Genomic DNA, 24,340 nt, shown 5'->3' with positions numbered 1-24,340 from the left:
ACAGGCCCCTCGCTCAGGCCGCCCCACGCCCCAAGGGAACCCCACCCTGATCCGGGACACCCTTCAGGGCAAACCAGCTGGCCCCCACCCGTGCACCAGGCCTCTATCCTATCTAATAAAAGAGTAATATACAGATTGATCATCACTGCAACACACAATATAGCTGCCTCCATGTGGTCAAAGATCCTGCCCCCATGTGGACACAAGATGGCCACTACAAGATGGCCAGCAGGAGAGGGCAGTTGGGAGGCACCCGGCCTGCAAGGGAGGGCAGTTGTGAGGGACCAGGCCTGCAAGGGAGGGCAGTTGAGAGGGACCAGGTTTGCAAGGGAGGGCAGTTGGAGGTGATCAACCCTGCAGGAGAGGGCAGTTAGGGGTGACCAGGCTGGCAGAGGAGGGAAGTTGGGGGCAAACAGGCTGGCAGGGGAGCAGTTAAGCATCAACCAGGCTGGCAGCGGAGTGGTTAGGGGGTGATCAGGCTGGCAGGCAGAAGCGGTTAGGGGCAATCAGGAAGGCAGGCAGGCAAGCAGTTGGGAGCCAGCAGTCCTGGATTGTGAGAGGGATGTCTGACTGCCCTCCAGGAGTCCCAGATTGGAGAGGGTACAGGCTGGGCTGAGGGACAACCCCCCGCCGTGCACGAATTTCGTGCACCGGGCTTCTAGTAAGAACTATAAAAGAGTTTATAAGAAATGTGAAAGATAGAATCAGATGTTCAACATATAACTAACAGGGAATACCCAAAGAAGATAGAAATAATAGAGAAATGGAGAACAGAGCAATATTAAAAAAGATAATGACTAAAATTTTTCTCGAGTTGATGAGAACCATCAATCTTCAGACTCAGGAAGGAAAATGCATTTATAACAAGGTAAGTCAAATTAATAAAATGTATATATAATACATAAAGTTCAAAAGTATCAAAGACAAAGAGAAGATATGGGAAAAAAGAAAAAGAAAAAATATGGAAGATTTTTCTACAAACCTAAAACATTTAGACTAGCAAAGAATTTCTCTGTAGCAAAACAGAGACCAGAAAACATGTCTTTAAATACAATAGAAATAATTGCCAACTTAAAACTTTATATTAGTGTAACCTAGAACTTTATACTAATAATTTGAAACTTCTTTCAATAATGGGGGTGGGGAATTAAGACATTTCAGAAAAAGACTGTATTTACCACAAACAGTCTTCTTAAAAATGAACTTCTTAAAAATGCATGTTATAAAAGGAAAGTAGACCCTAAAATGAGTGAGATGAAAAAATATGGGTTACTACTAATAATCAGTTGACTAAAAGCAAGGACCTAAAATAAAGAATAAAAATATAATCTAAGTTTGAAGAGAGGAGCTTGCAGTTTAAGCTTTCTATAAATGCTATTATTTTGGGAGGATAAGAGAGATATTTTTTTACCTACAGAACTTTAGACTTTTGTAAGTCAAATATTCATATTAACAACTTATAGTTAACTTCTCTACTAAAAGTATAAAAATATAATGATTAAACAAAAGAAGAGGAAAATTAGAATAAAAATTCAGAATATTCAATAGAAGGTAGGAAAGGGCAGAAAAAAACACACAAAGAACCTTGATAAAAAAAACACAAAATATGAAGGAAAATATAAATTCACATATACAAGTGATTATAACAAATGTAAATGGCTTAAATTCACATATCATAAGATAAAGATAATCAGATTGCTTTTTAAAATAATTTATCTATATTCTACTTGGAGATATACCTAAAACTTTAGAGAGGTTGAAAATAAAGGAGTGGAAAAAGATATATGAGGGCAAAAGAAAGCTAAGGTATAAGTATTAATTTTATATAAAATATGTCAAGAAAAGCATTTTAAAATCTTACATCTATGGACGAGGACAGTGGGGGGGAGGTGAGGGCATGGGATGGGGTGGGAACCAGGTGGAAGGGAGCTATGGGGGGAAAAAAGAGGAACATCTGTAATAATCTGAACAATAAAGATTTTTTTTAAAAAAAAGCACTTTAGGGATACAGTGAACCACCACACAATGACAAAACCTAAAATTTACCAGGAAGACATGCAATTTTGAATTTGGCCTCAAAATACTTGGCCTGTAACTTCGTCTTAAAATAACACATTAAGAGGGAATCCAAGATGGCAGTGAAGTAGGTGGATGTTACAATCACTTCCTCCCAGGACCAAACTGGAATTACAATTAAAATACAGAGAAATCAGCCTGAATAACCAACTGAAGACCAACTGAATAGAAATCTTATAAGCAAGGGTTACAGAAGAAGCCACATCGAGAATGGTGGGAATGGTGGAGATGTGAAAAGGTCTGGCCTCGCTCCACCATGTGGTCGCTGAGATTCCAGAGGAATATCTTAGCTGCAACGATCCCCAATGAGAAGCATAGGGTCTCAAGCCCAAACTGGGCTCCTCAGCCCAGAGCACCAGAACCAGGAAGAAGCACCCAAATAACATCTGGCTGTGAAAAGCAGTGGGCATTCTGTCCACCAGGGAGAGACAGGCATCTGTTAGAGACACAGGTGCTCTCTGAAAGGGCCAACGCAAAAGAATCTCATTGTACCCTGGGCTGTGGTGGAGGGTAAAGCAGACTAGAGCCACTTGAGGATCGACCGGGATTTGTGGCTCTGGCTGGGGAGAAAGGAGAAGGGGCGGCCGTTAGAATTCCTGTGCTGAGAACATTTCCTACACTACGGACACCATCATTCTTGGGTGTGGCACTCCTTTCCACAGGGCATCGGGTGGGGGAATGCAATAGCCTTACCCTCTAGATTCCGTGTTGCCCAACCCTGCAAAGCTTGCACCCTGCTGAAAAGCCAGCTGCCTGGGCCAGGGTATGGTGGTACTGGCAGACTCAAGGGTACCAGTGACTGAGTTGTGTGGCTTTGGGTCAAGGATCATTCCCCCCACTTTCCCATGAATTTGACCAGTGGTGCCACTCCCACACAGGAGATCCACTAAGCCCACCTTTCCGGCTCCCAGGGGCCTACCCTCCCAACTCCTGGTGGCTCTGCTCTACTGAGGTATGGGAAGCATCTGAGACAAACTGAATGGTGTGGCTCTGGGGTAGGGGCTACTCCCTCCACCTCCCCCCAAGCATGACCGGCATCTCCCCGTCATGGGAGATCCACAAATCCTATCCTCCCGACCCCAGGTGACCCTTCCCTGCTGAAATCAAACTCCTGGCAAAATCTGGGACAGACTGAGTTGTGTGGCTCAAGGACAAGGACCAATGTTCCCTAGCAAACCAGACGGGTGCAGAGTTTTCCCTTCACACAGCCAAATCTTGATATGTTTGAGCCTGATAAACTCTGCTGGCCTCACCCTGACAACTCTCTGAGATTCTGACCCACCACAAAGGTGTGAGCACCCAGCAGGTGGCAACTAGATGTAGTATACCCTCAGACATTTGCTGAGTGGTCTCAAACCCAACACTGGCAACGAGTGTGAACCTGTACCAAGCTGATGAATAACACTTGCCCCTACCTGGTGACTAACTGAAACCTTACTCATGCAACTTGAGTACCAAGCAGGCCCTTTCAGTGACTGAGCTGAACAAGCTGCCAGCAGATGGAGACAGGCAGGGGTAGATCTCGGGGTGCCGTGGGAATTTTGCTGACCTGCCCCTAGACCCATAGCTGGTAAAAAAACAGACTTGATGCATAGATTGGTCCTTCCAGCACACACCCAGTCCCAGGAGAGGCAGCCACAAACTGTGGATGGCTTTGTAGCTGTAACAGGTTGCCCAAGGCCAGTCACAGTGTCTGCACCAGAGTCCCTTCCAAGAGGCCCCAGAATAAACACACCCAGGGGTCAGCTTCAGACAACATAAAAGAAGAATCCAATTGGTTTCACAATCAGCAAATCAAAAGGGAGATCTCAGCAGGCAAAAGACCCTGTTGAGGTGAATTCCCTGTGATCAGCACCTACACAGCAGCTTGAACACTGATCTGGGTTGATTTTCACAATTAGCGATCTTGAGAGTCAACACCATGAACAAAGTGCCCAATAGCAATCAAGACTCAATTACAAGAGGAGAGCTAACAAAACACATACAAGGGACATTACTGGAGCACCCAGCTCAGGTGATCAAGGAGACTGTGACATCGGGTTCCAGAAGGCACCTACTACATAAGGCCACGCTACCAAGACTCGGAGTCATAGCAAATCTACCTAATCTGTAGAAACAAACATAAAGAGACAGCCAAAATGGGGAGACATAGAAACATGCCCCAAATGAAAGATCAGGAGAAATTTCTAGAAAACTAGCTAAATGAAATAGAGGGAATCAATATATCAGATATAGAGTTTAAAAACTAAAATGGTTATAAGGATGCTCAAGCAGCTTAGTGAAAACTACACAGCAGTTAAAAGGACATACAAACCATTTAAAAAAAACATCAGAAATGAAAAATACAATATCTGAAATTAAACATACACTAGAAGGAATAAACAGTAGGTTAGATGAAGCAGAGGATGGAAAATTAGTGATTTGGAAGGCAGGGTAGCAGAAAACACCCAATAAGAGCAGCAAAAAGTAAAAAAAAAAATTAACTGAGGATAGTTTAAGGGAATTTTGGCACAGCATGAAGTGTAACAACATTGGCATCCTAGCGGAAGAAAGACAGTAAGGAATGGAGAAACAATTTGAAGAAATAATGCTTGAAAACTTCAACTAACCTGGTAAAGGAAAAACACACACAAGTCCAAGAGAGTCCCAAACAAGATGAATCCAAAGAGGCCCATAGCAAGACACATCATAATTAAAAAGGCAATGTTTAAAGACAAAGAGAGAATCTTAAAAGCAGCAAGAGAAAGATACTTAGCTACCTAAAAGGAAGCTTCCATTAGACTGTCAGCTGATTTTTTTAACAGAAACATTTCAGTTCAGAGGGGATTTGGATGAAACATTGAAAGTGATGAAAAGCAAGGACCTATATAACCAAGACTACTTTACCCCGCTAGGCCAACGTTTACAACTGAAGGAGAAACGAAGGGCTTACCACACAACCACTATTATAGGAAATGTTAAATAATCTTCTTTAAGAAGAAAAGGGGGTGGGGGAAACACAGGAAAATAGTTAAAAAGAATAAAATGGCAATAAATACCTACCTACCAATAATCACTTTAACTGTAAATTGCTTAAATGCTCCAATCAATAGACATAGGGTAGCTGAATGGATAAGAAAACAAGATCCAAATGACAAGTGCTGGCAAGGATGTGGAGAAAAGGGAACCAGTCATACATTGCTGGTGGCAATGCAGACTGCTGCAGCCTCTGTGGAAAACAGCATGGAGTTTCCTCAAAAAAATTAAAAGTGGAACTCCCATTTGACCCAATAATCCCACTTGTTAGAAATATACCCCAAGAAATCAGAAACACCAATCAGAAAGAATGTGTGCACCCCTATGTTCATAGCAACGCAATTGACAATAACTAAGATTTGGAAACAGCCTAAATGCCCATCAGCAGATGAGTGAATTAGAAAACGGCGACACATCTACACAATGGAATACTACGCTGCTGTATAAAGGAAAGAACTCTTACCATTTGCAACAGCATGGATCAACCTGGAGAGGATTGTGCTAAGTGAAATAAGCCAGTCAGAGAAACATAAGTATCACATGATCTCACTCATTTGTAAAATATAATGAACAACATAAACGGATGAACAAAAATAGATCCGGAGACATAGAAGCATCAAACAGACCGTCAAACCTCAGAGGGAAAGCAGGGGATGATGGGTAGGGAGGTGTGGTGGCGGGGGTAAGAAATCAACCAAAGAACTTGTATGCATATAAGCAAAACCAATGGACACAGACAATAGGGGATGAAGGCCTGGGCTGGGGGGCGAGGGCAGGCTGAGAGACGACAATGGGGGAAAGAGGGGACATATGTAATACTTTCAACAATAAAGAACTTTTTTAAAAAAAGAAAACAAGACCCATATATACACTGTCTTCAAGAGGCACACCTCAGAATGCAAAATACACACAGAATAAAAATAAAGGGATGGAAAAGATATTTCATGGAAATGAAAAAACAGCTGGGGTAGCAATACTTATCCTATCTAATAAAAGAGTAATATGCAGATTGACCACCACTCCAACACACAATATGTCTGCCCCCATGTGGTCAAAGATCCTGCCCCCATGTGGACACAAGATGGCCACAACAAGATGGCCAGCAGGGGAGGGCAGTTGGGAGGCACCCGGCCTGCAAGGGAGGGAAGTTGGAGGCGATCAACCCTGCAGGGGAGGGCAGTTAGGGGTGACTGGGCCGGCAGAGGAGGGAAGTTGGGGGCAAACAGGCTGGCAGGGGAGCAATTAGGCATCAATCAGGCTGGAGCAGAGTGGTTAGGGGGTGATCAGGCTGGCAGGCAGAAGCGGTTAGGTGCAATCAGGAAGGCAGGCAGGCAAGCAGTTGGGAGCCAGCAGTCCTGGATTGTGAGAGGGATACCCAACTGCCCATTTAGGCCCGATCCCACTGGGATGGGCAGTAGGACATCCCTCGAGGGGTCCCAGATTGGAGAGGGTACAGGCTGGGCTGAGGGACAACGCCCCCCCTCCGTGCACGAATTTCGTGCACCGGGCCTCTAGTATCATATAATATTGACTTTAAAACAAAGTCTATAGTAGGAGACAAAGAAGGACACTACATAATGATAAAGGGAGCAAATCCAACAAGGTGATATAATCATTGTAAACATTTATGCCCCCAACAAAGGAGCACCTAAATATATAAAGCAAATCTTGATGTACACAAAGGGAGAGATTGAAAGTAATATACTCACAGTAGGGGATTTTAATACCCCACTGGCAGCAATGGATTAATCATTCAGACAGAAAATCAACAAGGAACGGGTAGCCACAAATGACACATTTTACCAGATGGGTTTAATGGATACGTTCAGAGCATTTCACCCCAAAGCAGCAAAATATACATCCTTTTCAAATGTACATGGAACATTTCCTAGGAGAGACCATAGGTTAGTACACTAAAAACTCTCAATAAATTAAGAAGATTGAAATCATATCAAGCATCTTTTCTAACCATAATGATAAAAAACTAAAAATCAATCACAAGAAGAAAACTGGAAAACACACAAAGACATGAAGGCCAAATAACATGTTACTAAACAGTAAATGGGATAACAATGAGATCAAGGAAGAAATCAAAACATACCTTGAAACAAATGAAAATGAGAGCACAACCACCCAAAATCTATGTGACACAGTGAAAGCAGCCCTATGAGGGAAAGTCATAGCATTACAGGCCTACCTCAAGAAACAAGAAAAAGCTCAAATAAACAATCTAACTTCACACTTAAGAAACTAGAAAACAACAAAACCTAAAGTGAGTAGAAGAAAGGAAATAAAAAAGATCAGAGCAGATATAAACAAAATAATCTAAAAAAAGCAACACAAAAGATCAATGAAATGAAAAGCTGGTTCTTTGAAAAGATAAACAAGATTGACAGACCTTTATCCAGATTCATTAAGAAAAAAAAGAGGCCTGGCTGGTTGGCTCAGTTGTTTGGAACATCATCCCATACACCAAAAGGCTGCTGGTTCAATTCCTGGTCAGGGAGCATACCTACGTTGTAGGTTCAAACCCTAGCCTGGGAATGTATGAGAAGCAACTGATCAACATTTTCTCTCATTATCTCAATCTCTCTCTTTCTCTCTCCTTCCTTCCCCTTCCCTCCCTTCTTTTTGAGTGAGGATTTTAAAAAAAGGAAAAGAGACTACCCAAATAAATAAAATTAGAAATGAAAGAGAATAAATGACCCCAGAGAAATACAAATGATTATAAGAAACTGGTATGAACAACTATATGCCAATAAATTAGATAATCTGGACAAAATGGATAAATTCTTAGAAACATACAATCTTCTACAACTGAATCAGTAAAAATAAGAAAATCTGAATAGATAGATTACAACTAATGAAATTAAAACAGTCATAAAATAACTTCCAACAACAAAATGTCCTGGACCAGATGGCTTCACAGTTGACTTTTACCAAACATTCAAACCACAACTACACAAGGCAGGTGTGGCTCAGCAGTTGAGCATCAACCCAGAAACCAAGAGGTCACCTGCAGACTCGATCCATAGTAGAAGGCATGCAGAAGGCAGCCGATCATTGCTGTTTCTCTACTATCAATGTATATATCTATTATCAATGTATATCAAATATATATATATATATATATATATATATATATATATATATATATATTAAAAAAAAAAAGAACAACTAACACCTATCCTTCTCAAACTCTTCTAGGAAATTCAAGTGGAGTGAAGACTACCAGGTTCATTGTACGAAGTCAGCATTATCCTAATTCCAAAATAAGATAAAGACACTACAAAAAAAGAAAATTATAGGCCAATATCCCTGATGAACATAGATGCTAAAATCCTCAACAAAATATTTGCAAATCGGATCCAGCAGCACATTAAGAAGATCATACACCACGATCAAGTGGAATTTGTTCCTGGGATGCAAGGTTGGCACAATATCCGCAAATGAATAAATGCGATACAGCACATAAACAGAATGAAGAATAAATATCACATGATCATATCAACCGATGCAGAAAAGGCCGTTGATAAAATCCAACACCCATTTATAACTTAAAAAAACAAACAAACCTCTCAGCCAAGTGGGATCATACCTCAACATAATAAAGGCCATATATGACAAACCTACTGCCAACAGCATACTCAATGGGTCAAAACTAAAAGCATTTCTCTCAAGATTGGGAACAAGACAAAGATGTCTGTCTGCTTTCACCTCTTATTCAACATAGTACTGGACTTCCTAACCACAGCAATCACAAATAAAATTTATTTATATATCAGAAATTAATGAAATAGAAAATAAAGCCCTAGCCGATTTGGCTTAGTGGATAGAGTGTTGGCCTGCAGACTGAAGGGTCCCAGGTTTGATTCCAGTCAAGGGCATATGCCCGGTTGCAAGCTTGGTCCCCAGTCGGGGGCGTGCAGGAGGCCACGGATCAATGACTCTCCTACATTATTGATGTTTCTATCTCTCTTTGTTTGTCTCTCTCTCTCTCTCTCTCTCTCTCTCTGAAATCAATAAAAAAAAATTTTAAAGAAAAATAAAAAAACACAAAAGGATGGTAACTAACATCAAAAGTGATTTTTTTAAAAATACAAAATTAAGACAAACTCCTGAATGAATAAAGGAAAACAATGTACAAATTTACAGTATTATGAATTAAAATGGGGAACCAACTAAAAAGGCAGTAAAAACTTTTAAATTACAAAGGCCTTCCCTTATTAAATATTTAGTTGGTCTCCTGGAAATTTTTCTAAATATTTTTATGGTTATGACATTGTCTTAATGAGTATGTAATGCAATGAAGCACAATGTTAAGCACAAGGATAACAAATGTGGAAGTGCTGAGCAAGTCATAACATGCCAAGAAATTCCACTAATTTCTATTATTTATATTTATGAAACAGTGTGACCTGTTAAATCACTTTGCTACTTCCTATCTAAAGTAAAGACTGTTGAAGGGCTCAGAAATGATTATTTCAAATTCCCACACATGTCTAAGTTCTTTTTTTTCTTTCTTTCCCTCTTGTTATGTACAGTACTTGTTATAAACTTGGTAAACTACAATGCTGTAGAGGAAATATAAGAAGTTGATTATTGATAAAATGGCAATGTTTCAAAGGGCTTTTGTTTGTCTAGTTAGAAAAATAAATGTAACTTACAGGTTGTTCATTTTGGGCTTGCAGAAAAAACTTTGAGAATTACTATAAACAAGAAAAAACTATACAATAAATTAGGAGAATGTCTTCACCCCATTTTAAGAAAGCGAATCTACAGCACAAAGATCTCAAAAACTCTATTAAGATCAGAAGCAGAACTGAAAACAGTGATCTAGCTATCAAAGTCATAATGTCCCTTTTGTGTCTCTCCGGGTTTGGTGTGTGTGTGTGTGTGTGTGTTTTCAATACAACACTGATCTAAAACAATATCTGTAATCAGGTGATGTGTATAATGGAAAAACCCTCTTTGAAAGCCTTGCCATGTATAGGCTATATTAAAAGAAATGGGATCTGATAAGGTTCCACCTTAAAAACAAATGCCCAGGAGCACAGGAGAAAAGGCAAGGCTTAAATCATACCTGATGGCCACTGCTAACTCTAACATTGGACAAAAAATATTTTCAAATTTTAAGATAATACTTCCAAATACCTTGAATTTTAGTGTCCTCCTGTTGATCTGTCATTTCACAAGAAAATCTAGCTACCAAAAGCCATAAAATATATAAAGTATTCTCATTTTCCCTTGGAATAAGATAAGATCTTCATTAAAAGTTGTAGAATTTACAAGTTTGTCTTGAATTAAACAAAATTCCTCACCTTTTCCATATTAGGAAGACATCATCAATTTTATCAGTTTACAGAAAGAATAAATGCTATCTTATAATTGAAACTTTCCTCAGAAATGTCAGTTCAAGGAGACTTAGGGATAAAATTTAAATTCTTAGAAACAATGAAAAATAATTTTCATTCACAACAAAAAATGTAAAATTTGTACTATCTACCACAACTCTAGTTTACAGGATACTTCTTCCAATCCTTCAAATAGAGAGCTACATTCTGAGGATTAAAGATTATTTCTCAGAATGACCACTCCCACAGGAATGTGGAGATACAGGTTACACAGCCATCAGGAAGTTGGCTCTTTCTGCACATTGTTTAGCAGCCAAAAAGGATGCCAAGCTTCTGAAAAAGCAGCCAAAACAGATTCCTTTTTATGGTGTGATAGCATTTTGTTCAAAAAACTGTTCTCTTCTTTACAGGCAATGTCTCAGAGAGATAAGGGGTTCTAATCAATAAACCAGCTCCTGGCTGTGTACTAGTATTTCACTCTCGGAAAGTAAAATCAGTCACTGAGAGTTCTGGAAGCAAGGTGATCAAGGCTGTAAAGAACTTTCATTTGTTGGCACCTTCTATTCCCAAATGTCTCTGAGATGAAACTTTAAAGCCAAGGTCCCTATTCTTAGAATCACAACATCCCTAAGGTTGCCAAGAGTTCTGCTACCCCGAGTTAGTCTGTTTTCCTAAGGTACATTTTTTTCCATGAGTTTCACCAACAGCAACCTCTCCATGTCTTGAAATAGATTTTAAACTTTGTGAGGCTTTCCTGTGTAATTCAGGTTCAAAATGTTTGTTCCTCTATAGGAATAAGTCTTGCTTAATCACTTTTATTGTTCCTGGCCACATTTCTTGGTTTAAGACACTTTGTAACAGGAAAAGACACAATGGCACATAAACTAACATAACCTAATGTAGCAAACACCAAGAAGCAAAGATTAAAAGCCCAGATCCTTCAAGCACAGGCTACATAAACAACAATAAATTAATGTTCCCACAAATATGATATTCCAATCATGTGAAAAAAATGTAGAAAACGTGTTTTTAACTGCATTGAAGGTATTTTTTTACATGTGCTAATTAAGCCCATATCTAGTCTAAGAGAGGAATTGGGTTCCTGACACCAAGCAACCATTTGACACTTAAAGATAAAATCCCTGAGAGAGCCTCTCAGCCAAGAAGTTGGGAAAGCAGTGACACATCACCACCACCATCATCTCTGTTGCTATTATCACCATCAGCATCAAATATTCATGTCTTTGCTCTGCTGCAATACCCAATATATGCCAGAGGGTATACTCAATGGTAAATGTTTCCCATATGGCATCTCTCCTACTTTGAAATATACAAAATTAGCAATTTTTACATGTGATTTACTTAAAAATAGAAAAAAAATTTTACTATAGTGAGACCATGTTTAATTTTAAGTATAGAAATAAGAAATCTATGAAAGTTTGAAAAGTAGCTTCTCTTCACTATTTCATCCAACAATTTTTTATTCCTATTTAATAGAAATATGAGTACTTCATATAAGTACTTCAGAAAAGAAAGTGTTTTCAAGTACTTATATCTAAAATTTTATTAACTTGCCTATTTGTTCAAGCTGTTTAAGAATGTGTTGTCTTTGATTAGTCAATCTGAAGTGAGTGCTCAAAAATAATTTACAGTATTTCTTTAATTTTCTGTAATCGTACCTAATAATAGACAAATATGCAAATTGACCGTACCTTCGCTATGCCCACGATTGGCCAGGAGGCGCGGGGGGGCGGGACTAGGGGTGGCCGGGGTGGCCGATTGGGCCGGCGGGACGCTGAGCTCGCGTTGCCAGTGGCGGCTCGAGCTCAGCGTCTGCGCCATGGCTGTTCTGCGGCACAGAAGGGGCCTTTGGGGCAGGGAGCTCACGTCCCACCACGGACCATCAAAAGCGGGGGAGCTGGGTGCCTGTCCACTCAGGCACCAGGCCTTTCAGAAGCCTCCGCTGCGCCGGAGGCTTCTGAAAGGCCTGGCGCACCAGTGGACAGGCACCCAGCTCCCCCGCGATCGAAAGCAAAAGCGTGTAAAGGACCCTACACGTGCATGATTCAATCATGCACTGGGCCTCTAGTTTATATATATTTCCCTACCATACGTTAGTGACAATGTCATGATTTGATTATATACTATCTAGAATATAAGCTTTCTTTGACATATTCTCCCATTTATAACTTCATAGACAATAAACTGGACTGGAGGCAACTCAGAAGTTCTTTTACAAGGCAGTGTGTTTGCAGCACCTTTGCTCCTTTTTTCAAATAAATGGACTAGCAGCCTCAAAGGCCAAAAGTCCACATAAGTCCATCATATCATGCCTCTTCACCAAACTGAAGAAGAAATGTATTTTACTCTGTTGATTGGATTTTCACGAGGGGAGAAAAGACAGGAAAAGGCTACCACGCCAATGCTGGTTGTTGTGGAGGCGGCGTACATCATGATCACAGACAGCACAATATTCTAAACTCCTCCTGGCTACCAGCCGCCGGGTGGCTGGGAGTGGGTGGTAGTGTGAGGACAAGAACTCACACAGACCACCCACGTGTCATGTGGATGATACTACTCAACATCTTAGAAGACTTGCCATTTAATTAGATGCCACTAGTATTTTCCAGTAATCCTACATAATAAAAAGGTAATATGCAAATTGCATCACTCCGCTACGCCCACGATTGGGCCGGCTGGAGGCGCGGGGGCGGGACTCAGGGTGGCCGATTGGCTGGCGGGAGGAGCGGGGAGCGGGGACTCGCGAGTCCCCACCCTCCGCCCCTCCCGCCGGCCTAAACGGCCGGCACTGCAGGAGGACCCAGGGGGCCGGCGGAAGACGCTGGTGGCGGAACTCGGGGTGGCCAATTGCGTGGCTGCTGGCAGCAGTTTTCCGCCAGCACCAATTTTCCTCTGGCCACCCCCCGGATCGGAGCGCCTCCCGAGTCCTGCACGCAGCCTTCGGAAGGCGCTCCGATCGGCGGGTGGCCAGACGAAAACTGGTGCTGGCGGAAAACTGGTGCTGGTGAAGGAAAGTCTATTGCACGAAACTTTGTGCAACGGGCTTCTAGTCCTATATAATAATAGAGGAATATGCAAATTATCCAGGACACTCACATCACCACCGTTCAGCAAGGCGGGCGGGGCTGTGGGGCCGCGGGGCGGGACTCCGGGTCTCACACGATTTCGTCCCGCCCAGGCAGACTCCCCCGTGGCCCGCGGCCCACAGCCAAATCCCGATGCGGACCTGGGGTTTACTTAACTTTACTGGAGCTGCTCCCCACACCCCACCCCCTCCCCCAGGACCGCGCTGCCCGCAGCAGGGCGCCCCGGCAGCCTCCTGACAGGCGGGTGGCTGGGGAGAGCCCAGTGGGGCAGGGGTGGCCGGAGCCAAGTTCCCTGGAGTCTGAGGAGAGCGCCTGACAGGAGCCCGGACTGCAAAGAAGGGAGAGGAAGCGGCCATGGGGAGCTCTTCCGATCCCCCTTGCACCCCTGAGGGGACAGGGAGGCTGAAGACCCAGCCTCAGGGGTAGCCACAGCCTGCACCTCCGACTCTCGATTTCCCTCCCCCCCCCCTTCCCCGCAAGGGGTGCCCACAACGACAACCCGTCGGCACCCCCAAGGCACCCGGGGCCCACGGCCCGTCGCTGTCGGGCCCCTCCACTGGGGCTAGACACGCCTCTCCTCCCTACAACCCCAGACCCGGGTGGAGGCAGGCCTGAGCGGCCCCCCAGGGTCAGACCCCTCCCCGCCCATAGCAGCAGCGCTGTCTCTGCAGTGGAAGCACACTGAACCTTGCTGGGGGGCCACGGCTAAACCCTCCCTCCTAGCCTGCCTGGCCACACCCTGGCCTGGCCCCCACCCTGCTCCAGGAGATTGGAGCCCTGCCCTGAGCACTTACAGCTGCAAAAATGCCACCTACAATTTAAAGAATGGCGCCAAGCAGGGAGGTTTGACAGTCACTCCCCATTCGGCCTCGCCACCCCCTAGCATAAGGTGACCAGACGTCCCGCTTTTGGCGGGACAGTCCGGATTTTTAACAATTTGTCGCGCGTCCCGCGGCGTTTTAAAAAAGTCCCAATTTTTGGAAAGAATGCACAACAAGCTAGGGAACGGCGGGAGAACGGGAAGGGAATATATGGTTTTCGGCGGCCATGTGGCTATTTAGCCAGGATATGAGTTTTATATTATTTTTGTTAATTTTATAATGTTAAACTTTAATAATAACAAATAATTGTTGAGAACTGATTATAGAGAACTGCTTATCAAAGTTCGCATTGTTGATCAGTTGTTAGAATTCGACCACCATTGTTTGGACTTAATGAACAATGGTATTTTTGGGGATTGGCAACGACGAAAACATTTTGTAACCGTCTCTCAGACGAGACACATGTACTGCGTGCTAGTAAGCTAGTTAAACAAGTGATGTCATTACAAATCAGCTATTCAGATAATTTAGGTAAGTAATTTATTTATTTATTTCATAAATACATAAATTTACTTGAATTTAGCAGACAGTACTCATATTATTTATATTTCATAGTGGCAGCAAAAAGTCTAGCGCCAGCCTTGAAAGTGACACTTACGACATACGTTACGGCAAATTCAGAGGAAAATAATACAAGTTAGTATTGTTATTATTTAGAAAGAAATATAGGATTAAAATAATTTTTAAAATATCGTTACTTTATAACAATCAAATTAATTTAATTTATAAACTAACAATGTAATTATGTACCTACTTACTGTGTTTTTAAGCAATATGTATATAATAATTTATAATATAATTTTAAATTATTTTTTTTAGATTTTTAACATGAGTAAGAAAAGAGGATGCAAATTCAACGATGATCTAAGAAGTGAATTTCCTTTTATTAAAAAAAAACAAAAGTGATTACAATATAGACCAAATTTTTAATCAAGAACCCCCCCCCCCAGGCTGAAACTGGTTTGGCTCAGTGGATAGAGCGTCGGCCTGCGGACTCAAGGGTCCCAGGTTCGATTCCGGTCAAGGGCATGTATCTTGGTTGCGGGCACATCCCCAGTAAGGGGTGTGCAAGAGGCAGCTGATCGATGTTCCTCTCTCATTGATGTTTCTAACTCTCTATCCCTCTCTCTTCCTCTCTGTAAAAAATCAATAAAATATATTGAAGAAAAAAAAAAAAAGAACTCCCCCACCCCTGGTCAATGGTGTCCCGCTTTACCATTGTTAAAATCTGGTCACCTTATCCTAGCGCCCCCTAACTGCACCCCCCTCCGGCCAGCGTCTCCAGGGACTACCACAGCTACAGGCCTGTGGAACCCTCTGCAAAGCTTCCATAGCTACAGTCCCAGGAAACAATCATGCCTTCCTCCCCTAATCAGCACCTGCTACCTGCAAGGGTACATGTGGGCTTAAAAATAACAATCCCTTCCCGTTTAGACATCACTTACTTGATGAAACATTTCTAGGTTTATTAGCTCAGAACCTCCTCATGACAACCCAGTGAGGTAGGCGGAGAAGAGATTACAATTCCCATGGTATATGCGTATGTAATTCAAAAATGAAGCTCAGAGAGGAAAAGTGTCAAGCCCAGTGGTTCCCAGGTGCAGCACATGCCCCACGGGGGGGGGGGGGGGGGGCGCGCAATTTGATTTTAAGTGGGGGCAATTTGAGAATGAGTTAACAGTGAATTTTTTTGCATTTCTTATGGTTCTAAGGGGCCTCATCTACAGCATATCCTATATCAGTGATGGCAAACCTATGACACGCGTGTCAGCACTGACACACGTAGCCATTTCTGATGACACGCGGCCGCTGAGGCGGCCACATGCCGAGGATGAAATATTTGCTGCTCCTGAGGATGAAACATTTGCAAAATAATGTTTTTTCCTCAAAGTGACACACTATCCAAGTTATGCTCAGTTTTTTGGCGAAGTTTGACACACCAAGCTCAAAAGGTTGCCCATCACTGTCCTATATAATAAAAGGCTAATATGCAAATGACCGAATGGTGGAATGACCAGTCACTATGATGCGCACTGACCACCAGGTGGCAGACACTCAACGCAGGAGCTGCCCCCTGGTGGTCAGTGTGCTCCCACAGGGGGAGCGCTGCTCAGCCAGAAGCCGGGCTCACGGCTGGCGAGCACAGCAGCAGTGGTGGGAGCCTCTCCCGCCTCCATGGCAATGCTAAGGATGTCCAACTGATGACTTAGTGGGCCTAAGCCATCAGTCAGACATCCCCCCAGGGCTCCCGGACTGCGAGAGGGCACAGGCCAGGCTGAGGGACCCCCCCCCCCCGCCACCCAAGTGCACAAATTTTGTGCACCGGACCTCTAGTTATTACATATTTGTCAGTAAACATGTGACAGTCACCTACTATTTCACAAGCTACAAATAAAAATTTTAGGTGAATATAACAGTCTACCTCAAAATTACTCCCAGAGAAATAAGTCAATTTCAAGAGTTCAATTCTTAGAAGACATGTTTTAAGTAAACTCAATATTCAAACAGGAGTTAAAGATCTTATAATTGAATAAACAAGATGACCACCTCCTGGTCACTTTAAAGCTTGCCTTATGTTACTATTTTATGTTCATGCAATAAATTTAATAGGTGTCAAAATAATTATACATGTATATACAGTCCCTGGCTTTCAAAGAGTTTAAAGGATGTACATACATCTTTTATATACCCTGATACAATACCTCTGAAAAGTAAGAGATACATTTTTTTAATGTTCTCCATTTAGTTAGCAATTCCTTTAAAGATTCATGACTCAGCCTTGGCCAGGTGGCTCAGTTGGTTGTGGGTTCTATTCCTGGTCAGGGCACATATCTAGGTTGTGGATTCTATCCCTAGTTGGGGCATATACGGGAGACAACCAATCAATTTTCTCTCTCTGTCTCCCTCTCTTTCTCCTTAACATATCCTCGGGTGAGGATTAAAAAAATAAATAAAATATAAAAAATCATGACTCAACACTAGGGAATATGTCTTAAAATGTGGTAATAGAAAAATAGATGTGAGTTATCAATGTAAACTGTAAGAATTTTTATGAATTTATTTGAGCCAAACTGATTAACAATTGCCAAGAAGCAAAAGTTCAACGGACTGAGAAAATGCTCCAAAGTATGGCAGTTTTGCACCTTATTTATACACTAGAGGCCCGGTGCACAGATTCGCGTACCTGTGAGGTCCCTCGGCCTGGCCTGCAGGGATCGGGCCGAAACCGGCTCTCTGACATCCCCTGAGGGGTCCCGAATTGTGAGAGGGTGTGGGCCAGGCCGAGGGACCTCACCAGTGCATGATTGGGGCTGGGGAAGGACTGCAGAAGGCTCCAGGGTGTGTCCAGCCCGTCTCGCCCAGTCCCAATCAGCCAGACCCCAACAGCAAGCTAACCTACAGGTCGAGCATCTGCCCCCTGGTGGTCAGTGTCGGTCATAGCGACTGGTCAAACGGTCGGACACTTAGCATATTAGGCTTCTATTATATAGGATTACAATCAGAGGAGACGTTAAGTGGGTTACATAAAATCCACTGGTGATAGATTAAGGAGGCTGGAGAAAGCAAAGCAAAACTTGGAAACCTCTGGGATTGGATAAAAAGTAAAAGGAATAGACACATGCTTCTTTTACAAAGGATAGTTAAAAGTTAACAATTAACTTGATAACAATAATTATGAGGAATCTTGTGGTCTCTGCAGTGGTGGAAAATTGTGCCCCGAGGGGTCTGGAAAAGGAAATTACGTTGACATTCCGAAGGTATATTATCATTGATGCAAAAAGACAACAGACAGGCTCAGTTAAGGTGAAGACTGACCTTTGTCAAGGAAGACACTGGCCTAGGAATGACTACCCGCCATGACTCACTGGTAGCCAGGAAGTTATAATTTCAGGCCGTCCTATGCGGTTATTTCAGGTCTGAGTTCGTAAGGCCCGCCCTGCTGGCCTCCCCAGAGCTTGTCAGGTTTAGTATGTGGCCCCTTTTTTGTCCACAGAGCAAGGAAAAACAAAACAAAATACAAATGACCTATGTAAGTGCGAGAAAAGATAGAGGCAAATAAGAAATTAAACAATTACAGACAGAAAATAACATTTAAAGAGTTGGGTGCTTTAAGGTCCCTTTGTTAGGGGCAAATATAGAATATTGGAGACTAGCTTTGGTTATGGGAAATATTAATCATGCTATGTTAACCATTATTGCCTTGTGTTATTAAAGAAAGGACATTCTGGCCTGGCTGGGAGTTGTATGCCCCCAGGACCTGGGAGTCAACCTTGCAATACAGTCATTTTCATTCAAGAATTGCCTATTATCATGGAAAGATTAACAACCTTGTTGCCCAGACAATGGAGCCCCTTCCTCCTTCCCCCCCTCCCCCAATCTCCTACTTCCCCAGGCCTGTAATCCTTACTTCCCCATGTAATCCTTGTCCTACCCTATATTATATAAGCAGCTGGTTTATGGGGTCCTGCAGAGCAGATTTTTGTGGGTGACCTGCTGCTCTCCCATACTGCTGGAGATATTGGAATAAACACTCATATATGATTCAATCCTGTTTCTGCTTAATTGGCTCAAGTAGCGACAGGCAGCACGGATTCATTGATTGTCTGGTTACACCTTTACTTCTTTATCACTTTCAATTACCCAGGAATTCATCATAAAACTCCGTTTACACCCTAGCCGGCTTAGCTCAATGGATAGAGCGTTGGCCTGTGGACTGAAGGGTCACAGGTTCGATTCCGGTCAAGGAGGTATAAATGCCTGGGTTGTGGGCTGGATCCCCAGTGGGGGGCGTGTAGGAGACAGCAAATCAATGATTCTCTCTCATCATTGATGTTTCTCTCTCTCTCTCCCTCTCCTTTCCCCTCTGAAATCAATAAAAATATAGAAAAACAACAACTGTTTATTATACACCTACCATACATCTCCTCTTCAGCCATCATCAGTTTCAATAACTTCTCTCTGTTCTTTCCCTAAAGGATCTGAGAACCATATTCCAATATGTTCTTTCTACCATTCTACTCTGAACTAGGCTCAACATTAAAATCATTCCAGAACCAATTTTATTAATGATTTTAAAGCATAATATAAATTTTGAAATTAGGTTACCTATTGTTTGTAGAATTTTATACTTTCTATCATCCCAGAAGAAAAATGTCATCTATACCCAAAAGTTTCTCAGTGCATATGGACTTAATGCAAAGCTAAATCTATTTATGTACATGCAGAACTGTTAGAGATAAACATGTCACAGCAAAACAGGAATAGGAACATAAAGTAACAGAGTAATATTCCCATGGGATATTTCACCTATATGAATTGGGATTAGAGGACAGATGTTTTAGGGAGATGGTGAACCAAAATCTATAGACTCCACTGTGCCAGCTCCATCAGGCAATTCCAAGGTAATTAACATTCTGCTATAGCTGAAATAACTCGATCTGTTCTTATGCAAGAAAACTCAAATTAGTTTCTAGTTAGATAAACCAGAACCAGGAGAAATGAAAGTTCAATATATAAGCTTCTAGATTATCCTAATAGGGTCTTCTTTAAGAAGAAAAAGAACCAATAAAAAATAGGAACAATAAAATGGCAATAAATACATATTTATCAACAACTGAATCTAAAAATCAAAATAAATGAACAAGCAAAACTTACAGATACAGAGAACATTTTGATGGCTGCTAGATGGAAGAGGTTGGAAATACAGGTGAAAAGGGTGAAAGGATTAAGAGTACAAACTGGTTGTTACAGCTAATAACCATATATGGTGTCAGATAGGTATGAGATTTACTAGGATGAAAACTTAGTAAGTTATGTGGGTATACAACTGAAACTAATATAATATATGTCAACTGTAATTGAAAAATAATAATTGATTAAAATAAATGAATAAATCCTATATAATAAAGAGGGAATGTGCTAATTGACTGTCATGCCCTCACAAATATGGCGGTGCCCACAGCCAATAAGGAGGGAATATGCTAATCGACTGCCATGCCCTCAAAGATGGCGGTGCCCACAGCCACAAGATGGGGCAGCAGGCGAGCGGCACGGCTGGGCCCACCCCAGGCTCATCCGGCCACTCTGTGTGCCTGCCTCTGGAGTCCCCCAGTCCCCTCAGCCCCCCCAGCCACCCAGGGCCGCCTGAGGCTCAGGTAACCAGGGCCGGCCGAGGCTTGCACTGCTGGCAGTGACAGCAGCAGAGGTGTGATGGGGGCGTCGCCTTCCCCTGATCGCCAGGTTGTCTCCCACTCCTGAAGGCTCCCAGACTGTGAGAGGGGGTAGGCCAGGCTGAGGGACACCCCCTACAGTGCATGAATTTTCATGTACTGGATCTCTAGTAAATAAATAAAAGTCTAGGCTTTTGAAATTTAAAAAATAAAGTTGGGGGCATAAAAAACATGTTAAGTGGAAATTATTGCAAACCATTATGTACAATGTGACATTAATATTGTTTTTAAAGCACTAAACAATAGCACATATTATTTATGGAAATATACATACTATGTGGAAAAAGCACAAAATATATTTGGGAATAACACACTCCAACTACAGGATAGCATTTACTTTTGGCAAAGGAAGAAGATGGGTGAGATTAAGGGCAGAATCTAGCCTGTATCTGATATTTGATTTCATTGAAAGGGTGAGAGGAAGAGACCAAGTCTTTCATTTAAATAGTGATACACTTTTACACTCAGACTTGCCAATTTTATACCTATTTTAAAGTAAAATTAGCTTTATTTGATTATACAAAAATTAGTGATCCATAATTACAAAAAAGACTGGGTACAAGTTATACCTTGATAAAGTTGATTTAATAAAAACTGGAGGCAGGCTCTTTCCAGACAGTGCCAAATCAGGGGCATTTTTGGGGATAACTGGTACAAGTGAAAGGAGTTTTTAGAGGTGAAATAGGCAGGTTTAGGAAATTTTAGGAATTAAGGGGTCCATGGAAAACACAGGACTACAGAGATGCAAAGGGTACATTTCCATAAGACAAGGGAGCTGGGAGCCACAGAAGTTACATTTCCATAAGATAAGGGAACTGGGGGTAGCAAAAGGTACACATTTACAAAACAGAGGGAGGAAGAAAGCCCAGAGAGAATCCTATATAATAAAGAGGTAATATGCAAATTGATCATCACTCCAACACACAGGATGGCTGCCCCCATGTGGGCACAAGATGGCCAGCAAGCGAGGGCAGTTCGGGGGGTCAGGCCTGCAGGGGAGGGCAGTTGGGGGGGACCAGGCCAGCAGGGGAGGACAGTTAGGGGCAACCAGGCCGGCAGGGGAGGGCAGTTAGGGGTGACCAGGCCTGCAGGGGGAGGGCAATTAGGGGCAATCAGGCAGGCAGACAGGTGAGTGGTTGGGAGCCAGCAGTCCTGGATTGTGAGAGGGATCCCAGATTGGAGAGGGTGCAGGCTGGGCTGAGGGACACTCCCGACGCCAATGCACAAATTTCGTGCACTGGGCCTCTAGTAGAACAATAAGGGAGAAGGAGGAAACCTCACCTACTTCATGTGAGACTTGAGCTCAGGAGTTGCTATAGTGACCAAATCAAAGGGGGATAGTGACCAATCAGAGGGGATATTGAGGCACAAAAACAACCTGCAGCCTTTATAAACTGTGGAAAAAGGAACTCAGTGAAACTCTTTCCCCCTCCCCTCGTGGGAGTCAGTGCTTGTTTCTCAATAAATTTCCACCTTTGCTATACCATCTTTTGCCCATGGTTTCATTCTTTGACTCCACCAGACAAAGAGCCTGGGAACCATCCTGCTCAGAGAGACACCGTGTGTTTCCAGTCCAAACTTCCCATTTCACAAGCACCGTAAGACCAGAAGCAAGAGAAAGCTCACCATAAGAAACAAAAATATGACCTGAGACACCCTGCTGCCAACATTAAGATTGGCCCTTGCCCATACACACAGTCCATATGTGGGGTGGTAACAAGAAGTATCAAACCTTAAGGCTGGATGTAGGCAAACTTCTTCTGGGGCTCAAGGGTAGTACTTGAAAAACAAGGATTATTGATCTTGTCTACAATGCATCCAATAACGAACTGGTCCATACCAAGCCCCGAGAAAAGAACTGCATTGTGCTCATTGACAGCACACTACACCTACAGTGGTATGGGTCCCACTAGGCACTGCCCTTGCACCACAAGAAGGGGGTCAAGCTGACTCCTGAGGAGGAAGAGATTTTAAACAAAAAATGATCAAAGAAAATTCAGAAGAAATATGCTGAAAGAAAAAAGGATGCCAAAATCAGCAGTCTTCCAGAGGAGCAGTTCCAGCAGGGCAAACTTCTTGAAAGCATCGCTTCAAGACCAGGCCAACATGTCCAAGCAGATGGATATGTGTTAGAGGGCAAAGAGCTGGAGTTCTATCTGAGGAAAATCAAGGCCCAGAAAGGCAAATAAATCCTCTTCCCTCCTATCTTAGCACATGTAACGAAGATGTTTATTTAAAAAAAAACAAAAAACTGATGAGGGGGGAGGAACCAAGATGGCGGCATGGTTAAACAACTAATCTGCTGCCTCGAACAACAATTTCAAAAATACAACTAAAAGACAAAACGTCTACCACCCAGAACCACGGGAAAGCTGGCTGAGTGGAAGATTTACAACTAAGGAGAGAAAGGAGCACAAACGCTGAAAAGCTGAGGTACGGAGGCGCGCGAATCGGGCTGGCGGCGGGCGACTGGGCGCGCGGTTTTTCTTCAACCCGCAGGGAGACAAGCTCCCGATCACTCTGAAACCCAGTTTCTGGGGACTCGCGGGGGACCCAGACACCTACGGGGAAAAGCTGGACTCTCGGCCATCGGGTCAGAAAGTGAGAGTGACTTTTTTGCAGAGGTGCGCCCAGCAATCATTGTTTTACTGCGCTGGAACGCGGGGCGCAGGGACTTGGAAACGTGGAAAGGCAGAGACGGCTGACGCCAGCCATTGCCGTTGGCCACGCCCTAGCCTAGGGACGCCCTGAGATCCCGCCCCGCCCTGAGGCCCGCCCCGCACATTCTACAAACCTGCCCAGGCTCCACACAGCGGCTTTTGCATATAAGTGGCCTGTTCTGTGGCAGCTTAACCAAATAAACTGCAGCTCCAGTCAGACTGCTCCAAAACCGCCCAAGCAAAGGAGGAGAAAACTAGTTCTTGCTGTAGCTCCTGCTGGGGGGCACACAGTACACAAGGGTACACCAAGAGTGTCCACCGCAAGTAACTGAGAGGCTGACCCATTGAACCAATAGGACATCTAGTACACAAAGCTACCCTACCAATTCAGGGAAGCAGCGAAATGAGGAGGCAAGGAAACAGATCACAAACCAAAGAAATGGAGGAGAACAAGCGACTGGACATAGAGTTCAAAACCACGGTTATAAGGTTTTTCAAGAATTTCATGGAAAAGGCCGATAAATTCAATGAGACCCTCGAAGATATGAAAAAGGACCAACTAGAAATTAAACATACACTGACTGAGATAAAAAATATTATACAGAGACCTAAAAGCAGACTAGAGGATCGCAAGAATCAACTCAAAGATTTGGAATACAAAGAGGCCAAGGACACTGCTCCAGAGAAGTATGAAGAGAAGAGAATTCAGAAAGTTGAAGATAGTGTAAGAAGCCTCTGGGACAACTTCAAGCGAACCAACATCAGAATTATGGGGGTGCCAGAAGAAGAGAGAGAGCAAGATGCTGAAAACCTATTTGAAGAAATAATGAATGAAAACTTCCCCCACCTGATGAAAGAAATAGACTTACAAGTCCAGGAAGCACACAGAACCCCAAACAAGAGGAATCCAAAGAGGACCACACCAAGACACATCATAATTAAAATGCCAAGGGCAAAAGACAAAGAGAGAATCTTACAAGCAGCAAGAGAAAAACAGTTAGTTACCTACAAGGGAGC

The 24,340-nt window shown here is 42.9% G+C and overlaps 1 protein-coding gene and 1 pseudogene across 7 annotated transcripts in view; one reads left to right on the top strand and one right to left on the bottom strand.

Annotated features, from left to right (window-relative positions):
* LRCH1 (leucine rich repeats and calponin homology domain containing 1) overlaps positions 1-24,340 on the bottom strand; it is a 230,572-nt gene that overhangs the window by 104,110 nt on the left and 102,122 nt on the right. The gene's annotated exons all lie outside the window — the stretch shown is intronic.
* On the top strand, positions 818-24,340 carry LOC307104447 (small ribosomal subunit protein eS8-like; annotated as a pseudogene). Its single transcript has 2 exons — positions 818-868; positions 22,186-24,340. The product of its transcript is annotated as a small ribosomal subunit protein eS8-like (transcript).

This window comes from Cnephaeus nilssonii (genome assembly GCF_951640355.1).
Source record: "Cnephaeus nilssonii genome assembly, chromosome: 8".
In the NCBI taxonomy this organism is placed as follows: domain Eukaryota; kingdom Metazoa; phylum Chordata; class Mammalia; order Chiroptera; family Vespertilionidae; genus Cnephaeus; species Cnephaeus nilssonii.
Note: the sequence above shows the minus strand (reverse complement) of the source record. Positions and strands in the feature narration are given on the sequence as shown.